General features: G+C 44.5%; 1 protein-coding gene and 1 pseudogene across 2 annotated transcripts in view; both read left to right on the top strand.

The window, feature by feature from the left end:
* Positions 1–25,352, top strand: part of KLHL29 (kelch like family member 29) — a 327,396-nt gene that overhangs the window by 459 nt on the left and 301,585 nt on the right. The gene's annotated exons all lie outside the window — the stretch shown is intronic.
* Positions 6,253–13,278, top strand: LOC117979099 (peptidyl-prolyl cis-trans isomerase A-like; annotated as a pseudogene).

Below are 25,352 nucleotides of genomic sequence, written 5' to 3'. Positions count from 1 at the left end.
CCCCCCTGCTGGGCCCGGCGGCGCGCGCCCCTCTCCAGGCCACGTTCCCCTGAGCGGCCCAGGGCCCCGGCCGGGCAGGGGACCTGGAGGCGACGGAGGGCTGGCCCCCAGGGGCGGCCGCGCGCACTGTCCTTTGGGGAGGTGCGCGCCTCTGTGCAGCGAGAAGCCAGGTTGGGGTTTTCTGCCCCTCGCGTCCTCTGATCTCGCATTTGGGAACTGGGTCTCTTTACTCAATCCCAAGTAACTTTCGAGGTAGAGGAGCTCGAAAACCGTCGGGAGGGAACCCGCACAGACCTTATTGTGACCCACCCCACCCCGACACACACACGCACACTTCCCTTGACACCTTGTGGGTGCCAGCGTGTTGTGGGGGGACGCGGAAAGGAGAGCTCACGGGGACGGCGAAGGGGCCAGGAGGTGGTGTCGATGGGGAGGGGTTGTTGATGTGTGGGACAGGGTGGACCTGGAGATGTGTAATGTGGGAGTGTGAACGCGCGCCCCGATGGCCTCGGGGGGCCGGGGGAGCCCAGGGCTCGCGTCCCGGTCTCCGTGGCCTGGAGCGGGCTGAGAGCGCTAGGGTTATCTGCGGTCGCCGCGCGGGTGCCCGCGCTGGGCAGCGTCGGCCCCGGGCCCCAAGGGAGGGACGTGCTCGCCTGGGGCCGGAGCGCGGGGCTGGGAGCCGGGGTAGGTCGGAGGCGGCTCTTAGGGCAGGTCGCCTCTGCGTTGCCTGGGGAAGGCGGGGACGCGCTGCCTGCCTGCGGCCAGCCGTCTCGGAGGAGGGGGTGGCGGCCACGCGCGAGTCTCGGATGCCTGGGTCCACCCGCTGAGAAGCCAGTTGTCGTCCCTGGGCTGTGGAACCGAGCGGCAGACGCGGTCCGTTGGCGGGCCCTCGCGCGGGCCCCCAGGGATGCTGATGGGTAAGGAGCTGCCGCCGCCGCCGCTGCCATCCCCGCCGCTCTGCAAACGTTCTCCTCCCTCCCTCCCGTGCTTGCGCCGCGGCGCGCCCCGGGCGAATCGTGGACGCAGGTATTTATGTAGCATTAGGCGAGACCTCGGCGCTGGAGGGACCAGACCGTGGAGGACGCCGAGCTGCTGCTGCCTGCGAAACTTCCACTTCGGCAGCTCAGCGGCATCCCGGCCCGCTGCTGCAGGTTCCAGCCTCTCTCCAGTCCAGCAACGCTGGGATTCGGACTCCTCTTGCAATGACAGATCTGTCCTGGTTACGGCTGTATTTATACTAGTTTCAGTCTCTTTAAAGTCATCTGTCTAGTCACTACAGAGTTTCTTCCTCGCCGTGTGGTCTTATCACTAACTCAGCCCTGGGAGGGCAGATTTGAGGAATTGCTTCATTTTCAGATGAATGACAGCAGACTTGTCCCACCTCATTCCTGATTTATTATTATTATTATTATGGAAAGAAGGTATAGAGCTTTTTAATTTTTTTATGAGGGAGGAGAATGAACAATTTTATAGATTGTTCATTCTGACACTTAGAGAAAACATGTCCAGTAAGCACTAGTGAATACTTTAAAGGCTGGTTGGCATGCGTGTATTTGATTAGTCCATAATCTAGGTGTTTATACAGGTATGGAGCTGTGTGCTACTGATGAATAGTCTCCGTCCCATACATTGTGCTGGAGTGCACTTGATTTATCACCCTGCTATAAATCAGGGAATTACTAGCACATGTGCCTTTAAACTCTATATGAATTTAATGGCATTTAAATTGGTTTATGGGCTGATGCATCTAACCAATTTTAATAACTTTTCTGCACAAACATCTTATAAACCATATTTGCCTGTGATTAAGAAAAACATTTTCTTCTCCTCGGTCTCTCCATTTCTAGGGCGGTTATGGAAATTTATAGGTCTCCAACTTTCATTTGCAAGCAGCAATCCAAACGAAATACCTAGAGTTTTACTGAAATAAAATATCCTATGGTAGCCATGGTAACAAATAGATTAAGGGTTATTGGTTTTCATCTGAATGTGATGGGGGGTGGGGATCTAGTGTTGTGTCTTTTTAATTATGTTTCTAATGAGTGGTGGTCATACTTCAAGTACTCAGTGTGGGAGACAAGCAAGACTGAGAATTCAGGTTTGTGGGAGGTTTATTGAAACAAAGACTAGTAGAGCCCAGGAGAATGACTTTTGCTAACTGCAGCTCCTCATATCTAGGAACAAAATGGATAAAAACCTTTTTTTTGTTTTTCCAGTAGATGAGCATTGAGTCAGTCACTTTAAGACTGGAAAATGCATTTTGCTTATAAACTATTACCAAAGGAACCTTTAAATCCAGCCTGTTTTCTAGGAATAAACATGTTGGAAGTGTGGCGGTTGGTGTGGATTGAGTGTCACCGTTGTTATCAACACCTGTCAGTTTAAGTGAGGCACATCATTAGTCTATTCAAATCTTGCCTATTTCAGTATTCATGCATTTCCATGGTGATCCATTCATTTTTATTTAGTCAACCTTATAAATCTTTGGCATCAATTTTAGTTGTGCCATCTTTTTCCTTCTTTTATCAATTGATTTGGCTACAAACCATTCCTAGTTTAAAGTATCTCCTTCTTTTTTCCTGCTAGTTTCTAAAAGCCTACACTATTCCCAGCTACATACAGATATAAAGGAGTTAATTTTTTTTCATCAACTCAAATGGCACCCCTAATACTAATGTCATTTTTTAGCATCTCATTTGATATGTATGTGTACATGGGTTTTTTTTCTTTCTTTCTTTCAGCAGGCTTACTGTAAAGCTTTCTCACTTTTTGGCCGGGAGACATCAATTCAGTCCAGCAGAACTAACTAAAGTTTTTCCTTCCTTCCTCCTTTTTGCTTCCTTCCTTTTTTTCTTTCTTTCTTCTTCTTCTTCTTCTTTTTTTTTTTTTTTTTTAAATCCCAGTACTGTTATGGCTTAGGCATTCTTTGTGTCATCGGTTGTATCTGGCTTGGAGAGACTTCGAGACTATATTAGAGCAGGTCTGTCCTGGGGTCTTTTCTAGTAGTGGTCAAAGCCAGAAGTTTTCAGAACAGCAGAGGATTTTCCAAATACAATATATATTTAGTCACAGCATATAGTGCCCCTAGGATCATAGTAACATTGTAAGTCCGCTGAACAGGCAGTTTTACTTAAATGCGAGTGATGATTTTGCTCACCCACTTTCAACTTAGCTTTCTAATGATGCAATCCCATGCTAATCACAACCCTGTATATTTCAGAAATATCAAGGCAAGCATTAGCACGCTACTGACTTATTAGGATCAGGCAAAGTAATTGGAACACTTAAGTTCAAAGTCAGATGAAGAAATGGAATTATAACCAACTTTGTGATTCTGTAATCAGTCAACTAAGTGCCTACTTGGGGATAGGAGGAGGAAGAAACATCATGAATAAGAAATCCAGCCTTTAGTTGTGCTGAATGAGGATAAACCAAGGCAGTTACTGTGTAAGAGGACTGGAGAACAAGAAATGTGTTAGTGGATGGGAGGACTGCTGGAGCCCAGGAAGTTGAGGCTGCAGTGAACAGTGATCACGCCACTGTACTGGGCAACAGAGCAAGACCTAGTCTCAGAAAAAAAAAAGGTGGGGGGGAATATATGTTTAAACAGATAAATCATATGTTTCCCAGGCCTGTCTTAGCATCTTTCACTGTGCTAGACACATATCCACGCAAATGTTTGGAAGCTGGTAGAATATCTGTAGTTTGTGTAGAAGATAGTCAGTTTTTATTTCTTAAGTAATCTGGGGTCATCGCCTGATGTGCTAAAAAATTAGGTAGCATAATTCCTGGAATGTACTTTTGTCTGAAGTAAATTTTACCATAGAAAATGGTCTTAATTTTGGTTAACAAGGAAAGATGTATCCAAATTCTTTACCTGCACCTTAGATCAAAAATGCTGAGATCAGGACCACCCTGAAAGCAAACTCTATGGTTCTTCCTACAACCACCACAGGCTTACTTCTCCCACAGTAAACGCAGCCTGTACTTTGTTCAAGGAAACCACTTGAAAACAGGAAAACTGAAACTGCCAATTAAGATGAGGCAAGTTGATCACTGGAAGTAGCAACAGAGTTCTTTGTGAAATCAATTTTATCGTTTGGGAGCATTTCCACCTTTAGGGTAGAAAGGAGAAGAGTTCTCATTTTCTGTGCGAGAGGGTATCTGCATGAAATTCAAGTAGTTCAGAGACTCTCGACTGTGCAGCTGCAAATGATGACTCACAAGCTGGGACAAGAACGGCGAGCATGGTTGTAACGGCCGGGGATCTAGCGTGCGCAAAGAAGACAGCCTCTAGGCCATTTACAGGCTGCCATTGGCCTCACAGGTGTCTATTGTTATGATTTGTAGGTTTTTGACATTTTAAAATCACTGATCATTTTAAGGATATATGTATGTGTATATATATATATATTTGTAAACAGATAATCACACATGTATATACACATACATATATACAGTTATATATACACAAATATATGTTCTGTCACTTTGTTTAAACCATGGTTTAAAAACACATAAAATTTACCATCTTTACTTTTTTTTTTTTTTTTTTTGAGAAGGAGTTTCACTCTGTCACTCAGGCTGGAGTGCAATAACACAATCTTGGCTCGCTGCAACCCCTGCCTCCTGGGTTCATGAGATTCTCCTGCCTCAGCCTCCAGAGTAGCTGGGATTACAGGCGCCTGCCACCACGCCCAGCAAATTTTTTTGTATTTTTAGTAGAGACGGGGTTTCACTATGTTGGCCAGGCTGGTCTCGAACTCCTGACCTCAGGTGATCCACCCGCCTCAGCTTCCCAAAGTGCTGGGATTACAGGCATGAGCCACCTTTACCATTTTTAACTGTGCATTCGTAGCATTCACATTGTTGTGCAAGCAAGCTCCAGAACCCTTCGTCTTGCAGAACTGAAAGTCTATACCCGTTAAACATCATGTCCCCATTCCTACCTCCCTCAGCCCCTGGCATCCGCCATTCTACTTCCTGTTTATACATTTAACTACCTTAGATCCCTCAGGTGAGTGGAATCATGCCACATTCATCCTTTTGTGATGGGCTCGTTAAACTTAGCATAACGTCTTCCAGGTTTATCACATCTTGTGGCATGGGACGGGCTTTCCTTCCTTTTTAAGGTTGAATAATATTGCATTGCATGTATGGACCACATTTTGTTTGTTCATTCATCTGTTGATGGAGATTTGGGTTGCTTCCATGTTGTAGCTACTGAGAATAACGCTGCTGTGAACAGGAGTATAAGACATCCTGTTTTCAGTGTTTCTGGGTCTATACCCAGAAGTGGAATTGCTGTTATTTTGATGTTTTCTTTGTTTTGAGACGGGGTTTTGATCTTGTTGCCCAGGCTGGAGTGCAATGGTGCAATCTTGGCTCACTGCCACCTCTGCCTCCCGCGTTCAAGGGTTCAAGCAATTCTCCTGCCTCAGCCTCCTGAGTAGCTGGGATTACAGGCACGTGCCACTATACCCGGCTGATTTTGTATTTTTAGTGGAGATGGGGTTTCTCCATGTTGGTCAGGCTGGTCTCGAACTCCCAACCCCAGGTAATTCGCCTGTCTCTGCCTCCCAAAGTTCACTCTGGGATTATAGGCATTAGCCACCGTGCCCAGCCCTATTTTGACTTTTAACACTAACAAATTATGTAAGTTTTCAATTGAAGAGACTTGGTGAGAATGCAGTCACACAGAATACTGTCCAATAAAGAATGCAGTAGATGTTACTGACATTTGTTCTTCCTTTTCTGTGTATGCATTTCCTCCAGAGTCTCTCTGATCTCATGCTTTGCTTGGGGGCTTGTCCTAGTTGCAGTGATACTGCAGAGGGATTAGAAACATGGGCTTCCTGTCCACATTGAAGTCCCGTCTCCAGTGCTTCCTAGCTGTGTGACCTTGGAAAGATCCTTAATCTCACCCAGCCTCAGTTTTCTTTTATGAAATTGGAAGAAGCAGTAGTGGCTATCTAGGGTGGTTGTGAGGGTGAAAACAGATAACCTCCATAAACCCACATTACAGTGGCCTGGGGAAGTGCTCTGCAAAGGGGGCTTAGGAAAAGTAGCTGTGGAAGAAGAGACAGCAGCAACCCCTAGAGATCTCAGAAACTGTAGATGCCAATCCTGTTCAATTTCAATCATAAATGTTTTAGTCATACACCAGGGCATGTATATATATTGTGTTCTGTAAGTCTCACTATCAGTACTTATTCTGAAAAGCATAAGACATTTGCATCACAATTCCAATAGTTAAAAATACCCTTGAGTTGATTTGATGTGTGAACTTTTAATTCCATCTTTAGTATCATAATTTTAGAGTTGATGTGGATTTTTGAGGTCAGCTAATCTACCTATTATTCAATCACCAAACCTTTATTAAGCCCCAATAATATAATAATAATAGCTTCCAGTTATGGCTGCTCACTATATCCGAGTACTTTACATATATTATCTCTAATCCTCATATCAATGCTGCGAGGTAGGGATTATCCACATTTTACAAATGAAGATGAGGCTCAGTGGTAATCAACTGGCCCAAGGCCACAAACCTAGCCACGTTGTTCAGCTGGGTTTGAACACAGATCCCTCAGCTACCAGTCTGTCTGTGTTTTCCTTTCTGCGCACACACACCCCTATTCGTGTGTGCACGTGCGCCTGTGTCTTTGTTTTTTCCCATGCATCTGCACCACTTCATACTGCCTGTACCAGGTACTGTGTTGTCTATACTAATTAACATTTTATGTAAAATCAATCTAGTAGAAGGAATGTGAGCTAAAATAACAATATTAAGTCTGACCAACATGCATGATACCTTTTGGATTTGCGCACCTGCTTCCATTTACTGTGGTTTCTGGAAGGCTAATGAGAAAAACTTTTAGGTGTTTGAATGGCGTCTGTTTCCATCTTGAGACAGCATAGTAAATAAATAGCAAATCAAAGCATAAAAACAATGTAGAAAGGGTTAAAGATTCATCCAGAACCACTAATCGCTGACCCGGGCTTGTTCATGTTTGCATACCAATGCATAGCCTGGTGCCTGGCACAAAACTCTTTGGTAAAAATGTTTGCCCGGAGAAGGTGTCAGATAACAGACATCAAAGCCGACTTTTTGGATGTTCTTTTCACTCCGTGGCTGTGTAGTCACATGTTCATGGTTTGTCATTGTGTGGAATTTTTGATGCTATATTTGGGCATATATCTATTAAATATGCTTATTGATGAATTGTAATCTGGATGGAATCTTCTAGGATTTATGATTTGAGACTTTGAAGACTAATTCTCTCTTGGAGCTTCATCGTTGCAGTGACAACCTGGGTCTGTCTGGCGCTTCTGAGCATCCGTGCCGTCTGTCCTCTCTCAGGGGCTTTCCTTGTGGGTTGTTGTCTCTGCTCAGATTTCAAAATTTGTAGTAGTTCACAAAAGCATCGTTTTAAGGAAAAAATGAAACACCTGGAAATCACAGAGGCACTTTGGGAAGGGCGATAACACTGTATTTTCCAACTTCTTCTGTTCTATTTTTATTCTTTGTATTAGTTTTTTCTCAAGATGGGTGTGAATAGAGCCTGGAGCACACACCACAAAAATGTGTTTGCTCTGTTTTAACTCTTTCAACCTACTTTCAGCCAAGGAGGGACTTCTTCAGTTTGAGATTCTCCTTGAGAAAGACGTGGTTGCCTGGGATCTGGACCACACAGGAGGTTCGGGGTGTGGGGAGGCTGGCCCCACCTGACTGCTGGCCCGGCACTGGCACGGTCACTCCTGTGTAGCTCTGCTGCCGCCCCTCCCTTCCCCCTGGGCTTGTCTCTACCCTAGAAGTAATGTCAAGCATGAGGCTTCCTCTTCTTGAGGCTTCCCCACAAAGCTCCTAGAAGCAAGTTGGAGGTGTGGGCGGTGAGAGAAGAGCAGACAAGAGGACTCTGTGTCTCTGTTTTGTGCAAAGCGTACGCCAAAGGCTTAGATCAAATTAAAGACCCAACAGCGGCCAGAACATCCCTGCTTTCCTTTTGGTCATTTAGTAACACTGAGAAGTGGTGAAGAGCGGTGAAATTGGGATTAAAAACAAAAAACAAAAACAATCTTCCCTTTCTCCTTTACCTTCACTTTTCACATCTTCCAGCTTTAAGCATCTGCTTCTGGATCAAACCTGCAGCTAAGCTTAGCCTCCCAGGGAACTTTAAGGATATATATTCAGCTCCTGGAGCTTCTAAATGAGGGTAGATTGAATAACTGTTTACTGAGAAGGCACAGTGGGAAGAGCACTGCCTTTCCTGTGGCATCTCATTTTTGCTCACCCTGTCGCATGGGTGACTTCACAGTGGTGGTATTGCTATTCTGCAGCTGATTTAGAGAGATCCAAGCATTTGCCCAAGTTCAGATCAACAAACATGGGTGCCAGGCCTATGATGGGTGCTGGATGGGTTACAGGGAGGAAGGATCCTGTCCTCCAGACACCTGCCTACCTATGGAGAAGGAAGAGAGCCAATATTCCCTTTTCTAGGGAATATAAATTGCTTATTTGAATTAAAAAAAATCATATGTTTAGCCACATTGCTCACTGATTATCACAGTTGACATAATAAGTTGAGGTCCAGCTAATTTTCTTTTAAAGTGTGAAATAAATTTAAAGAGACTCACCAGTATGATTTCAAGTACCTTCAGACTTAAATGTGCTGGCCTCATCTTTGCAAATGGAACAAAAATTCAATTCTGAATTTGCCTGCAAGGCTTAGGTGTATCTGACTCCTTTCTTTGTGGTCAGAAGGCTTCCTGGGGTGTGCTGATTTGGATCTACGAAGATTAAATACTTGAGGATTAAATGAGTTCCTGTTTGCAAAGTGCTTAGAACTGTGCTGACATATGCCAAATCGGTAACATCAATGGTTATTTCTGGACTCGTCTTGGGGATCATGATCCTTGAAGGCAAGGACTTTGTCTTTTAGCCTTCCTTGGTCCTGGCACAGGCTGGATATTCGTTGTTCAAATACTGTGAGCTCAATGAATTGTGTTGAGGTGACGGAGGAAGGAGACAGTGCACCACATCTCACCAGGAAGTCCATGGAAATGAGTGGTCCAGTCCAGGAATTTCCCGAGAAATTCTGTGAGACCGTCCAGAGCAGAGAGAACCAAGTTGTGAATGCTGCTGTGGCCGTGACCCATGGGTCCATGGGTTCTGCCTAACCACCTACATTGGCCACTGCTGCTATTGATTTGCCTCTCCATCACAGTAGAGAGGGGTAGAAAATGGTGCTACTCCAGTTAAGGTCACAGATAGGTGTCTGTTTCCACACTGTTCCCAGTGTGTGCCGAGATAAATTGGGAATAAGCATTTAGAAACTACGATTGCAGGCCAGGCATGGTGGCTCACGCCTGTGATCCCAGCACTTTGGGAGGCCGAGGCGGGCGGATCATGAGGTCAGGAGTTTGAGACCAGCCTCATCAACATGGTGAAACCCGGTCTCTACCAAAGCTACAAAAATTAGCCAGGTGTGGTGGCATGCGCCTGTAATCCCAGCTACTCAGGAGGCTGAGACAGGAGAATCCCTTGAACCAGGGAGGCAGAGGTTGCAGTGAGCTGAGATCGCAACACTGCACTGTAGCCTGGGTGACAGAGTGAGACTCTGTCTCAAAAAAGGAAAGAAAAAAAAAAAAAGAAACTCCGATTGCATTCAACACTGCCTTGGCAGCATGATCCGTGGGCTCCCCTCATTAACTAGGTACAGACCAGTTTGCATGGTCTTGGACTCTCATGGTGAGTTACCAGGAGAGCTGCCTATGGTGTGAGTGTGAGCTAATCATGCAAGGTAGGACCACATTTTCGTTCCTGACAGATCGGTGATGTAAACAAAAACCCAAAACCTGATTCTTCACCGCAGGTAGGCGTAGAGAACTGCCTGGAAGAAACCTAGCTGCAGTTGTCTTGCCAAAGCAAGACATGTCCCGTGATTTTATAACACTTGGGTCTAGAATCCCTCATCAGTGAGGCCAATATTGCCACCTTTAGGTTAACATGTGGGCTGAATTCTGTCCAACCCAGTGGTGCTCATATTAGCAGGGGCAGCAGCCTGGTCTGTCCTGCCTGGAACTCAACTGCCATTGTTGGTGGCCATAAGGAGGGCTGCATCCCCTGCGTTTAGGTGCCTCCCCAGTCGGTCTCCCTGATGCTGAGTGAGAGCCTCAGGATCTTGGCTTGGGACCCTCGTAGCCACCCACATACATCCTGAGGCCAATTTGTTGCAATGCTGCCCTGTTTTGACCTCTTGAGATTTGGGTAGCCTATTTTGCCATTGAATTAGCTTATTTGTTTTGGGTAAGTTATTTTGCCATTGACTTAGCTTATTTAGCCAATGGGAAGACATATAAGATGACCTAGCCCTGGCTTTTCAAACCAAAATTAAGGGCCGTGGAGTTTGGGAAAGGTGCATACCTCATTTGGAAGCTGGGCTGGTTGGACCAGGAGGCTGCGTGCAGTGCGCTTGTCCGGCCGATCCTTCTAGAGGAGAGCCTGCTGTAATCTCTTCGGTTCATGCTGTTCCAACCAGCTTTAATCATCAAAACCAGTTTTAATCATCAAAACTTGAATAATATACAGACTGCGAAAGGAACATATTTCTTGCCGAAGCCTCGATTTGCCAAAGGGAAGCACCTAAGCTTCCCCATCTACCCATCTATGGCAACATGTTGTAAAAATAAGAAGCACCTGGATGGCTTCATATGATGTGGGGAAACTGCCTTTTTCTACGATGATTCTCAGTTTTAAAATTTCCTCTCTTTCCCCCAAGAGGAGAAAAATGATTTTCATGGAAAGCGTGTTTCAGGGAAGTCGCTTTTTTTTCTCTGTATAAGGTCACCACCTCACTTGTGACCTTGAGGGAGGCTTCCTCCCTGGCCCCAGGTGTCTGACAAGGTCTGCTCTAGTGGCCCCTGGGTAGAGGTCTGGCAGTGCGGGGGAAGGTAGGGGAGGATTTGTGCTGTGAGACCTGGAAGGTACCTGTGACTGGGACAGAGGGAAGGTGGCAGGCAGCCGTGGAGAACCTCGTCAGGAGAGCAGCTCCTGCTGCTGCCTTGCTGGGATAAAGGCACACAAACGGCCCTCCTGTGGCAGGGGCTCCAGCCCCAGTTCTAGATGAGGGCTGTAGTGATGGCCCCTGGCCCTTGCCCCTCCCCACAGGCTCTCCCTCACATCACTGAGTGAGCAGGGCTTTTCAGAGCTACGGCCCTGCTCAGGTTTTAAAATTTAAAGCTTGATTCTGCAGACACCACAATAATGCGTTTTTGTTAACGAGGACCTCTGGGGGAGGCAGCAGGGGTGGGGTGGTCACTCACTGACTGTGAAGTCACAATTTGACAGCTGTAACTGTCTGCTATTTTTATTCCTGGTATACCTTCCCGAATGCCTGGTCTCCAGAAACATTTTTTGATAGCTCAAATAGACACCTGGGCCAAGTATAGTCTCCTTGGTCCCAGGAAAATGGGAGGCAGTTGCCCATCAGGCCCTTACTCCTGTGCTGGGTGTGACCAGTGCTGAGATGGGGTTGGGTGGAGGATGTGAGACCCTGCTGCCTGGGAACTGAGCATGCGGCAGTGAGGAGGGTGGGGCTTGGCTGTCAGGCCAGCACAGTGGCAATTAAAACGTGCGTTCAACTCAACAAACAAACACCTCCATTAAAAAATGGGCAAAGGACTTGAATAGACACCTTTCCAGAGAAGGTATACCAATGGCCAATAAGGACACAAAAAGATGCTCCACATCACTAATCATTGGGGAAATGGAAGTCAAAACCACAATGAGATACCACTTCACGTCCATTAACGTGACTATAAACAACAACAGAAAATAACAAGTGTTGGTGAGGATGTGGAGAAACTGCAACCCTTATGCACTGCTCATGAAAATGCAAATTGTGCAACGCTATGGAAAACATTATGGCCATTCTTCAAAAAATTAAACATAGAATCATCATCTGATCCAGCAATTCCGCTTCTGAGCCTATACCCAAAAAAAGTGAAAGCTGGGACCCGAACAGATGTTCATACACTAGTGTTGCTCATAGCAACCACATTCACAATAGCCAAAAGGTAGAAGCAACCCAAGTGTCCGTCAGTGATGAATGAATAAACAAAATACACTAGATACATACAATGGAAGATGATTCAGCCTTAAAAAGGAAGGAACTTTTGACACACGCTATAGCGTGGATGAACCTTGAAGACATTATGCTAAGTGAAATAAGCCAGTCATGAAAGGACCATTACTGGAGGATTCCACTTATATGAGGTACCTAGAGTAGTATGGATTGGATTCACAGACAGAGGTAGAATGGTAGTTGCCAGGGGACGTGGGGAGAGAGTTATCGTTTAATGCGCAAAGAGTTTCAGTTTAAGAAAATGAAATGCTCTGGAGATAGATGGTGGAGAAGGTTGCAAAACAATATGCATGTAGGCTTTGCAGATGCTGCTGCCGCTGCTGGGATCCCCATACTGTCAGCCATGGTCAACCCTGCCGTGTTCTTCGACATCGCTGTCGATAGTGAGCCCTTGGGCCATGTCTCTTTCTAGCTGTTTTCAGAGAAGGTTCCAAAGACAGCAGAAAACTTTCATGCTCTGAACACTGGAGAGAACGGATTTGGTTATAAGGGTTCCTGCTTTCACAGAAATATTCCAGGGTTTTATGTGTCAGGGTGGTGACTTCACATACCATAATGACACTGGTGGCAAGTCCATCTGCAGGGAGAAATTTGATGATGAGAACTTCATCCTAAAGCATACAGGCCCTGGCATCTTATCTATGGCAAATGCTGGACCCAACATGAATGGTTCCCAGTTTTTCATCTGCACTGCCAAGACTGAGTGGTTGGATGGCAAGCATGTGGTATTTGGCAAGGTGAAAGAAGGCATGAAGATTATGGAGGCCGTGGAGCGCTTTGGGTCCAGGAGTGGCAAGACTAGCAAGAAGATCACCATTGCTGACTGTGGACAACTCCAGTAAATTAGACTTGTGTTTTATCTTCACCACTCAGCCATTCCTTTATAGCTCAGGAGAGCACGCCTGCTCCCCATTTGCTCACAGTATCCTAGAATCTTTGTGCTGTCACTGCATTTCCCTTTGGGTTCCATGTTTTCCTTGTTCCCTTCCATGCCTAGCTGGATTGCAGAGTTAAATTTATGATTATGAAATAAAAACTAAATAGCAAAATAGTGTGCATGCACTTAATGCCACTGAACTGTACATTTAAAAATGATTAAAATGGTAAATGTTATGGCATGTATGTTTCATCACAATAAAAAAATAGATTTCCAAACATATTCCAAAGTGATTCTCCTAGTAAATTCTTTTTAAAATTCACCTAGGAAAAAAATGTGTTTTACAATTTAGCAACTCTTCTAGGGCACTTGCCGTGTTACCCGCTCTGTGCTGAGCATTGCATTGCATTTATTTATTATTATTTTATTTGAGGTGTGATCGTTGAGAAGCAATACAATGAAATCTACAGCCTCAAGTGTTCAGTTCACTGAGTTTCAATAACTGTGAACCTGTGTAACTGCATGATGAACCTGTGTAACTTTCATCACCCCAGAAAGTTCCCTCCTGCCCTCTTCTGGTCAACCCCCATCTTTCCAACCACTTTCTGATGTCAGTCATCATGGGTTTATGCCTGTTCTCGACGTTCTTGTAGACAGAAACACACAGTGTGCACTCTTGTGTGCCCTGCTGGTCTTGCTCAACCTGCCGTCTGCCGTTGACCTGTGCTGATGCGTGTCCCTGGAGTTAACTCTACTGCTAACTAGTACTCCATCCCATACAGTTTGTGCATCCATTCTCCTGTGGGTGGACATTGAGATGGCACTGTGGTTTGGAGACCGCTGACAGTGAGTGAAGATGTCAGCTGACCACTGGGGAGTGTCCCGGCAGAGTGAGCTTGCCACACTTCAAGTTTTCGGTGCTGGGGGTTTTGCTTTTTTGGTGACTCAGCACTAGGGACAGGAAGTGGACAGATGGCCTTAACAGGTTGACGTCCCTGAGCTGTGATAGCTGCCACACCCTTCCCCAGCTCCGACGGCCACCTGCAGATGTGATCAGATACCCAAGGGGGCTAGGGTGGAGGTGGAGGAGTGGAGCGGCCCCTGCCCCAGGCAGGGTTTGGGTGGCCTATCCCCAGCTTGGCCTCTTCCTTTCTGGATTGAAGCCTTGAGGCTGGTTGAGATGCTCTTTAGCCACATTAAAGCCATTAGTCTGGGACTGAAGCACCACAGCTTTTCCATCTTTCCAGTGACTTGGCTCTCTCTGCTGTGACCCATTCTTGGGTGAGTTTGTAGCCTCTGAGTCCAACACTGAGGTCAGTGTCTCCCCATTTCCCTAATGCTGGGCAGTATCTTATCTCATGACATGGTGAGGCCTAATGCAGAGCCATGCAGCTGGGCACCGTGGCTCACACCTGTAATCCCAGCACTTTGGGAGGCCAAGGTGGGAGCGTTGCTTGAAACCAGGAGTTAATAAAGATCAACTTGGGAAATATAATAGTGAGACCCCATCTCTACAAAAAAAAAAAAAAATGTTAAATTAGCCAGATGTAGTGGTGCACACCTATAGTCCCAGCTACTTGGGAGGCAAGGGCAGAAGGATTAACCTCCTGGTTAAGGGTGCAGTGAGCCAAGATTGCACCACTGCGCTCCAGCCTGAGTGCTATAGCAAGATCTTGTCTCTAAGTGGTATGGGAGGGGGAAAGCTACACCTTTGTTGCAAATAGATCTGGGCTCAAACACTAGCTGGCCACCTGGACATGATGCAATAATAGGCAAGTTAATCTCTTGGAGCGTAGCTACCTCATATGATAGCATCAAGGATACCTTTGTTGTCCCATGTCTGCCTTCATAGGCCTGTTGGAGGTGGGAGCGTAATTCCTGCCTTCCAGTAACATGGACAAATTCATCCGTGTGAAAGCCGGTTTCACCTGAGGTCAGTTTCCTCTGCTGCCCCGTTTCTGGGCAGTACCTCATCTCATGACATAGATAATGCAAGTTGAGAGTGTGTGGGTGACAACTTCAACTGTTGCTCTACAGTAGAGACCTGTGGAGACAGGACAGACTGATCAGGGTGGGCTGTGGTCACTGGGGAACCTCATGAAGCAGAGAGAATTTGGGGGCCCTCCAAGAGAAAAAGTATTTATGCCGGTTTCCCTCTCTCCATTCAGAAACCTTACTCTATACACCCCCGGTCCCCACCCTAAGTCCACCAGGTCACTGACAGCTAACAATTGACCCTCACCTGGGAGAGGTAAGCGTGCAACGCCCAGCTTGGACATGCACCTGTGATTTCTAAAGGACTTCTTCTGAATTCATCTCTGAATGAGGTTGGTGGCACTGCTATGGTGTCTGAGCCTATACAGGAGCCAAGGGCTATGTAGTCATCAGAGCCTCAGTTTAGAGGCTCACATGACAGAGACATGGAGTGTGGAGCCCATCTCAGCAAGTCAGGGCCTGACGTGTTATGCCCGCTCACATGTAGGCACAGGAGACCTGGGACAGAGGAAGCGATCTGCTCCTGCCTGAAGTAGTGGGAGGGGCAGGAAGGTGCATTGCTGAGCAGAGGGACTGTCTGCTGGTCCAAGGAGCCTCTGTCTGGCTGGACTGAGGCTACCCTCAGCTTCCATCTCTCCTCTTCATTCTCTAGAAGGCTCTGCCAGGTTCAGATCCTGCCTGTCCTCTGCAGCTTTGTAGGGAGCAGTCCCTACATCTCTGAGGATTGCCTGATGCAGGTTCTCAAGGTAACTGCTTCAGGGCTGCGTGGGAGTCCCCAGCTGACTTGACCATGTGCTCCTGTGGAAACTGATCACCTCACCTTTTATTTATATTCTGTTGTTGATTTTCCTTTAAGGATCTAGGCCAGTGCTGGACACATTTTGCACTTTCAACAGTCGAGGGGCAGAAAAAGAGAATTGCCATACCTGAGGCTTGCCAGTCAGGGGCAGAGCCAGAACTGGAATCCCAGCAGCCCAGACATGGGAAGAGCATCGAGGACCGGCGGGAGGAGGGGATGGGAGGGCCGTCTGGGTGAGGGGTCATCTGAGAGCCCAGTGCTGTTTCACACTGTCCCGGGTGGAAAATGCAAACCCTGTGGATTTTCTCCCTCTCAGTGTTGACTATTGTCCTATGAAAATAAGGGTGATTTCCTAAAATGTGTGGCTCAATAAAGGATTCCTTCACCGGGGCGTGAAATGACTGTGCATCTGAATCTGAGCCAGAAAAGATAAACTTTGCTCCATTTTCCCACACACAGGATTAGAATCTTTCCAGGACACTAACCTAGTGTGTGCTTATCTAGGTCCTTGGGCCTAGGGGCCCCTGGTGAAAGCCCAGGCCATGCAATCCGAGTCCCAGCCCCCCGATCCTTCCCCCTCTCTCCCGTGGGTTTGTATCTCCCTGGCATCCCCCAGCAGACTGCTCTGCCCAGCTGTGAACTGAACAGCCTGGCTTGTCTTGGGGCAGAACCTGTCCTCACAGGTGTGTTTGGGCACTGCAGGAGGGTTGGGGAAAAGTGGTGTAAATAACCCTCCTTGCCTTTCTGCTGATGAGAAAACCATGGGAAAAATATAAAACATTTCTATGGATATTGAGAACAAAGTTTCTTAAGTGATTTCACTGTAAGTTTGGTTATTTGAGAGAATAGTTTTTAATTAATAAGGAAACTTCATTAATACATGTGTGTCCCTGATTTCTTATATATGTGTGTGTATATATGTACATATACATATGTATCCCTGATTTCTTTAAATCTATGTATGTGTATATATCTTATATATCATATATAATCTGTGTATGTATATATATCTTATATGTATATATACATATAGTTTTCACTGTAGACGTACTATACTGTATATATAGTGTACACTATAATGTCAAGTATATGAAAACAAAGAACATAGATAAAAAGGCTGAAAATGTGCCATAATATTAACAGTGGTCATCTTTCTACCATAAAATTTTCTGGTTTTTAAAATAATAAGCGTATTTTTCATATTGGGAAAGATAAAAATTTACCTAACAAGGCAAAAGAATTAACTATCATAGGAAAGTTAATTTTGCCATGCCCGTCCCCATCCCATAGTGAGCAGTATGTGTTTACGTCCATGCTGACATTAAGACTGATGAAAACAGAAAAAGGACAGGCCGCCACATAGAAGAAATTTTTAAACTACCAGTTTTTAAAATGGGAAAGGAACCAAATGGTTTTGTATAATCCCATATAAAAATGTCCCTCATAATGAATCTCAGACTCACCTTAAAGGAATAATTCTCAGGATTCTCTTCCATGCTGGGGCTCCAGTAAGAGTCAAGATTTGGGGCTTTCTTAAAGCAGGCTTCAAACCTTAAAAGCATACCTTATTGAATGCCAGTGCCAGCATTCTCAAATAACTGTGCCCCCAAGTGGTCACATGTACCTGTAAATTACATGCAGCAAAAAGGTGCAATTAACCAGGTCCTGGACTGCAGAGTTTGCAATTTATTAATAATAATGATGATGAAAACGATAATACATCCAAAAGAGAAAAGAAAGGGGAAGATGAAACCCAAAGAGAGAGAGAGAGAGAGAGTGTGTGTGTGTGTGTGTGTGTGCGTGTGTGTGTGTGTGCAGGCGCAAAAGACAGGGAAGAATTTTCTCAGTGTTTATTTTTGCCATGCCTCTCCCAGAAAAAGAGCGTGTGTGCATGTGCGTGTGTGTGCATGTGTGTTTGCATTTGAGGAGGGAGGCCTGGCCAGAAGAGGTGGGGGGTAGCTGTGGGCAGAGCCCTCCCAAGAATTCTGGAGACTTTGCATCCTTTCTCAGGAGCAATCCTCGATGCCTTTGACTGCCTACTTCTCTGCAGCGGTGGTTCCATGATAGTCTCCTTGGCAGCCTGCCAGAGGCTGTAAGTGTACGGAGAATTGTGTTTTAATAGAAGGCTTTACCTCTGATACAGATTTAAAATGAGGAAGAAACTTTCTGTTCCTCAGCCAGAACGAAATGCGTTTTGCTTCCTGTGAAATGCTGGTGATTACAAACTCATCTTACATAATTTTATTATTTTCAATTGCTGCGCGTCAATCTCAGGTGATGGTTTCCTGGGAGCAGAAAAGAGGCAGATTCTGGGCGATGACTATTTAAAAAAAAAATCACTCAGTCATTAGCAAATTGTACAAAAGTTTAGAAAGGAGAATAATTATCTTTGTGATGATGCGGTTTAAGATAATCAGAACTTGCATTGCTAAGTTAGACACGCCGAAGTGAATTGAGGACTGTTTAATGGCCTCTTAGAAAATGTATTTTTGCTTTAACAAAGCATTGATGTTTGAGATTTAAAAAAAAGAAATCCTTTAAATCTCGTGAAGGAATTCTCTGGAATAACCACATTTTCAGAAATCCGTGACATGATCGAGGTGGTCCACTGTCACGCCCACAAGAGGGCATTTTCTCATCAACTACTGTAAAAACGATTTGTTTTCTAAAGGGAAGCTGAGAGGCCTGGGGGAAGGAGAGTGTTCTGCAGAGCAGGAAGTGGAGAGCTGCTTGCAATTGAGTTGTATGTATGCTTCCACTTAATACGTCCTGCCGAGCCTGCAAGCCAACACTTCCGGCCAGGAATCTGCCCTCTGTGTTTACCTACTCTCCTTTTATGTCTTATTCCCGGAATGACTGGGGACCAAAGGAATCCTTTGCAGGAGTTTTCTCCAGACAGACAGTTCCACATGCTAGTATATTGTCGACCCCATCCATGACTTCCATGAAACTTGAATCTCATATTTTAAGACACCTTCTCTAGGTCCAAGTTCTTTCCTTTATGTATGTTACACATATTTGTTGAGTACCTACTGTGTGTCAGCTTGAGCCAGACTCAGATCCTGTCCTTGTGGAACACACATCCTCCACAGGAAGACTTGGCATAAAAAAGGAGAACAAATACTGGAGTATGATTTAGATAATTATAAATGTTATAAGGAAAAATAACTGGGATAAGGAAAGGCAGCTATTTTGATTGGATAATTAGGCATACTTCTCTCATGCATAACAAATATTCTAATTTTGTTCAATCCATACCAATATTGTTTGGATTACAAAGGTAATACCTTTTTTTCAACTCCATTTTTTCTAAAAAAGTTAGTTATATTGTTTATTATTTTACGGACCATGAAACATGATGGAAACCAGGGAATTGAGATGTGGCCAGTTGTTAGTTTGTAAAATGACATTTAAAAATTACCATCTACTCATCACCTCATCATTTGACAAAACAATGCATGTTTTAACACCAAAAAGTAGGAAGGATGTAATCCCAGAATAGAGGGCAGTTGAATACGTTTAGTGTTTTGAAAAATTTGCTGCATTATCTGAGGTTTTCTCCTTTTCCATGGCCTATGAGAACTTCATCAGGGACTGGTTCTGGTCAGGGGCCGGCATCCAGTTCCACAGATCCTGCTGATGACATTGTCCATGCCTTCCCCAACCATGAGGACCAACAATGTTGGCACCAGTTCTGCAAGCTCAGCTCCCAACCACAACACACAAGACTCGAGCAGGAGATGATTTGCTCCCCATCCTAGGGGTTCTAGGATACTTGGTAAGGAGCTCAGCCCAAGAGCTACAATGCCGTTGTGAGAGTTTCTGAAGCCAGGAGTCAAGGCTTTACTTTGAGCACATGGTTTTGGAGGTCAAGCAGAATGGGCTGGGCAAATCCAGGAAGGCTTCATGGGGGAAATGAATTTTGAACTTGGCCTTAAAGGATGGGTAGGTGTAAGGAAGAGGGTTGTAGGATTATAGTGGGTGATATACACATTTTTGAAAGTTAATGTGGAACAGGTTTTGGTAATAAAAGGCAACATCCATTGTGTAAAATGTTCAGGTATAACAACAAAGTAATAATCTCTAATAAATATATTGTCTAGGCTGAGCGTGGTGGCTCACGCCGGTACTCCTAGCACTTTGGGAGGCCAAGGCAGGCAGATCATTTGAGGTCAGAAGTTCGATACCAGCCTGACCAACGTGATGAAACCCCGTCTCTACTAAAATACAAAAATTAATCGGGCTTGGTGGCGGGCACCTGTGATCTCAGCTACTCGGGAGGCTGAGGCAGGAGAATCACTTGAACCCAGGAGGCAGAGGTTGCAGTGAGCCAAGATCACACCACTGCACTCCAGCCTGGGCGACAAAGCAAGACTCCATCTCAAAAAAAAAAAGAAAAAAGAAAACACACATATTATCTAGAGATGATTGTTAATATTTTATCATATTGTCCTCCAGTCTTTTGCTTTGCATTTTCACATTAGTTGGGACCATGTTGCACATGAAATTTTGCATCTTGCTTTTTTACTTTAGTATACAACACACATTGCCTCATGTCATTGAAAATTATTCTTAAACATCACTTCCGGATGGTTTCATTTATCCCATCCTGCCTGCATGCCTTTCCCATCAGATGTATTTTTTTTCCTACTGTAACTCTCTGGTGGATAGTTCTTTTTATATCATTTTGGTATCACACACATGTGCCAAGGTCCAGCTCTGAGGGTAATATTGAGGCTGTCACAATATCCACCCTGGTCTCTATCTGTGCATGTCAAGTGAAGATAATATACCAACCTCATGGGGTAGATATGAGACTTATGTGAGATCATGTTTGCATAGAGTTCTAGAAATAGAATTACCAAGGTTTGATCTCTTTAAAATTATGTAACTTTTCAATTATAAAAGTAACGTTCTTTATGGAAAATTTTAACAAAAGAAAAACCATGCAAATTTCATCACCCAGAGATAAAAAACAATTAACATTTTAGAATCTATTATTTGTCACTTTGTAGCAGAATTGGGATCGTACTATATATATCATTTTCTTTCCTGCTTTTTTTCCTCTTAACCTTGCATTGCTTCTCCCTTGTCATTATTCATTTGGAAACAATCTTAAAAGACCATGTTTCATTATATTCTGTTATATTAATGTGTCTTATTTAACTGTTTCTTTTTTGCCATTTAGATAATTCAGTAATTTGCTACTATAAATAACGTTGCAATGAAATACTGATGAACAAATCTGTGGACATTTTGGGTTACTTCTTTAGGATTAATTCCTGGAATTGTATTTACCAAGTCAGAGGTGGAGCAGCATGTGAATACTCACTTTACCCTATTCTATCCTATTATAATTTTTTTAAATCTTAGTCTGTTAGGTAGGTGAGTAATGGTATCTCGTGGTCTCGGTTGCGTTTCCTTGATTACCAGTGGGTTGGAGCATTTGTTTCTGTGTATTGACGTACCTGTCCTCTGTTTGTCCTTCTATTTATATTCATCTTTTTTCTTATTGATTTTTAAGAGCTCTTTATGCATAAGAGGATATTAACCTTTTGGTATAATGTTGGAAATATTTTTTTCAGTTTGTCATTTGAATTCTAAATTCATTTATGGTTTCTCGGTTGTATAGATGCCTTTACTTTGCTTATACGAATCATCAACGTTTTTGTTGTTCAGTGTTTCCCCTTGTTTTTAGGCTTAGAAAGCCCTTCCCCATCCTGGCTTTGGATATCTGTGCAGTTGCATTTTCTTCTAATTGTTTTGCGATTCATTTTGCAAATTCAACTTTTTATCAGGTTTTCTCATTTTGTTATAAAATATGATCGGAATTTAACTTTTTCTTAATAGTCATTTAATTCTTCCATTTGCGTTTAGTGAATGATCTTTCTGTCCTCCCTGATTTGAAATGCTACCTCTCATACATTAAATTCTTTGTTGTTGGGTTTTTTTTTGTTGTTGTTGTTGTTGTTTTGAGACGGAGTTTCTTGTCACCCAGGCTGGAGTGCATTGGTGCGATCTCGACTCACTGCAACCTCCACCTCTCGGTTCAAGTGATTCTCCTGCCTCGGCCTTCTGATACATTAAATTCTTGTATAGACTAGAGGGTGTTTCCAGGCTGTTTATTCTGTTTCATTCAAACTTAGTTCTATACCACACTGTTTCAAATGCTGAAGTTTTCATTTTGTGTTTTAAAATCTGGTAGTACAAATCATCTTCATTATTATTATTTCCCAAAAGATTTTTGGCTACAATGTCTGACATATCTTGTATAGCCCAGAGGAAATTTAGAAGCATTTCATGCTAAAAAAAAAAAAAAAAAAAAAAAAAAAAATTGAGTTTTTTTTTACATGATAGCCATATGAATTCGATGAGATCCGTAAATTGATTTATAAAGAATTGACATTTGGACTACATTATTGAGTCTTCTCATTCAGGAATGTGCTATTCCATTTACTCTTGCTCTCTCTGTGTTTATTTGAGTTTACTTCCATATCTCTCTGTAAACATTTGTGGCTTTCTTCATGTGAGCTCTGTGCTGCTCTTAGAAACTTCATTCCTAGATGTTACATATACATAGAGTGAGATCGTTCTGTCCCAACATATTTGCTAATGAGTTATTACTGGCATATAAAAAAGCTGTTAATGTTTGTACATTGATTTTGTATCTTGCTGGGTTACTGAACTTTCTGATAGATGGAACTCTTTTTAAGGCCTTCAAACATGTTGAATATTGTACTAAAAGATTGTCTGTATACCCAGGGATGTCTGGGAGAGCTTGTATTATCATTTTTAAGAAGCTTTTCTAATTTGAAGGAAAACGGCCTCTCGTTGTGTCTTCACATTGAAGTTTCTTTGTGACTCTAATCCTGAGTCCTGGTAGCATCATGTATTTGGGGCATACGGTGTTCGTGTGCAATAATCCCTCCTTGTAGGCCTCCCCTGAAGCAACAGACAACCATGACAGCTCTGATGAGCACCTTTCAGATAGGAGTTTGGGGTTCACAGCTCTGCCTTGTGGGAGGTGTGTCAGGGGCTAATCATAAAGAATAATTTGGGAGCTAGTTCTGGACACACGTTCCCAGACTGATTGGGTAGAGCTTGTTGTTGTTGAGCTTGGGTTTAAATTCATTCACAGCCGGACAAATGTGAGTATGAAGAACCAGTCAGACATCACTTTCCCCATTGGTGATCCCTGAAGGACTTTCCATTCGCAGCACAAAGATAACCCCTTGAAGTGAGCAAAGAAGAAGAGAAAGGCTGACCAGAAATATCACCGTAATATCTAGGCACTTCACTCTCCGCAGCTGTACTGAGCTCACATTATATTGTCATCTTCTCCAGATTAAGGCCTTCTATCAGTTATGGGAAAGGCAAGGATTTCTCCTACCCTGATTCTTCCTAGCATATGGCTGGAGGTGGGGGCGGAATCTCCCCACATCCCCACACAGACGGCTTGTGAATGTTCTGATGGTGTGCGTTTCCTCCGTTGGACGAACAACTCATCTTTTACTCTTTGCTTTTTATGCCAGTTTGGGAAGGTTGTTTTTCTCCCACTTGAAAATCTTCCTCGGAAGGAATATGTTGCCATCAGCAATTCCTCTGTGTTGTAACTATCTCCTATGAAGCCAGACTGTAAGGCAGTGTGTCTTCCCTCAATAGAACCCAAGCCCATTCTTCATGGTTCAGCAAATCTCTGAATGCCTTCTGCGTGCCAGGCACTGTGCTTGGTGTTGGAACTCGACAGGGAGCAAAACCATGCCTGGTTCTTTCCCTCAAGGAGTTTACGGTCTAGTCAGGGAGACAGATGTTTATCAGATAGTGCAAAAGGCAATAAACACTGTGAAGGAAGATGGTAAGTGCCATTAAACTTAAAGAATGTGCCATTACACTTAACATTTAAAGAAATGATAAGCTTAGCATTTAAAGGGAGGGTGAGCTGGGGAAGGAGCAAGGATGCTGCATTCCAGGCAGAGGAGATACATGTGCAGGAGAGAGTATGGCGCCTTCAAGGAGAGGCGAAAAGGTCAGAGAAGCTAGTGTTAAGAAAGCAGAGGGGAGCATGGCACAGGCGGAGAGTGGAGAATTAGGAGGGAGAGGCCATGCAGGGTTTGTCTAGCCGCATAAGTATGCTGTGTCTTTATTGCAAGAGCACTGACTGGCTGACTGTTTTTAAGCAAGGGAATGGCATTCTGCAAAGACAGCCCTGGCTACCATGTGGTAAGCCACTGTGAAACACTAAGGAAGAAGAAATGGGGTACAGTTAGGAGAGGACTGCGGCAGTCCAGGAGAGAGTTGAGGGGATGGTGCAGGTGGAGACAGGTAAATGGGCAGGCTGGGGTGGGGGGTTTGAGGGTGGGAAGTAAAGGAGAGAGATGTCTCAAGGTGACCCCTAGATTACTGGATGGATGTGGTGCTGTGCTGGGCACTGGGAACAGTGGAAGGGGTCAGGTATATTGGAGAAAACTGAGCTTTGTTTAGGACTGGGTGTGAGGACTCCTGAGGCATGGCAGTGGTGGCAGATAGGCAGTTATGTGTGTGGGTCTGGCTTTCACTCACAGGAGACATCAGGGCCAGAGACAGAAATTTCGAGGAATCATCCACGTAAGATTCTGAGAGAAGAATCTTAGTAGTAAGGGTCAAGCTGTTGGTCCGCAGTCCTCTTCAGACCTCTTGCTGCTTCTTCTTGTGACGACACTCTGGCTTCCAAAGACAGTACTTCCCAGGTGTGGAGGAGGGCATTGCATTTCCTGTGTATCCTCCACCATGTGCTGGCTGAGTCAAGAATGGAGGTAATAAAAGAGACATAAACACGGGAAACCATATGTCTAAAGCGTCCCATCTGTAAACTCTTGCTTACTCTCCAGACTCACGGGCCCCATCCTTCAGAGTCAGTCTCTTGAGTACAGAGATGGAACTTGGAAGTCTCTCCTGCTCCCTCCCTCCTCTGACCAGAGCCTTCCCTTCCTCCCCCAGCCCCTCATTTCTGAACAATGAGCCTTCAAATACCTTGCCCCTTAAATTGCGTGCTTAAATTTGAGATCATTTGTCTAATTATTCATGTAATAAATGTTTATTAAGCACCTGCTCTGTGCCAGGCACAGTGGCATGGATAAAGATGGTGGAGGCACAACATGGGGTTATAATGTCGATATGACAAATGTTGAAATATAGGGATGTCCAAATCTCCTGTGAGGCCAGGTGAGGGAGGGGCCGTTCAAGGGAGTGAGAGAAGGCCTAGGGATTTGTGACATGTAGCAAAGGTTGAGGACAGGGTAGTGAGAACATTTGGGGCAGAATAAACAGATGTGTCAGAGGAAGTGTTGTTGGAATGTGAAGTAGTTTCCATGCCTGGAGTATATTGGGTATGTATGTTGCAAAAATTGTGTGTGTGTGTGTGTGTGTGTGTGTGTGTGTGTGTGTGTGTGTGGTCGAGGTAGGATGGAAGGGCCAGGTAATGGGTCATGGGGGTAGAGAGAGGGAGATGGGTTATGGCCTCTAAGCTGCCAAGGTAGGTAACGTCCAAATAAGGCAG

This window comes from Pan paniscus, chromosome 12 (assembly GCF_029289425.2).
Source record: "Pan paniscus chromosome 12, NHGRI_mPanPan1-v2.0_pri, whole genome shotgun sequence".
NCBI lineage: Eukaryota > Metazoa > Chordata > Mammalia > Primates > Hominidae > Pan > Pan paniscus.
This window is presented reverse-complemented; position numbering and strand designations above follow the sequence as displayed.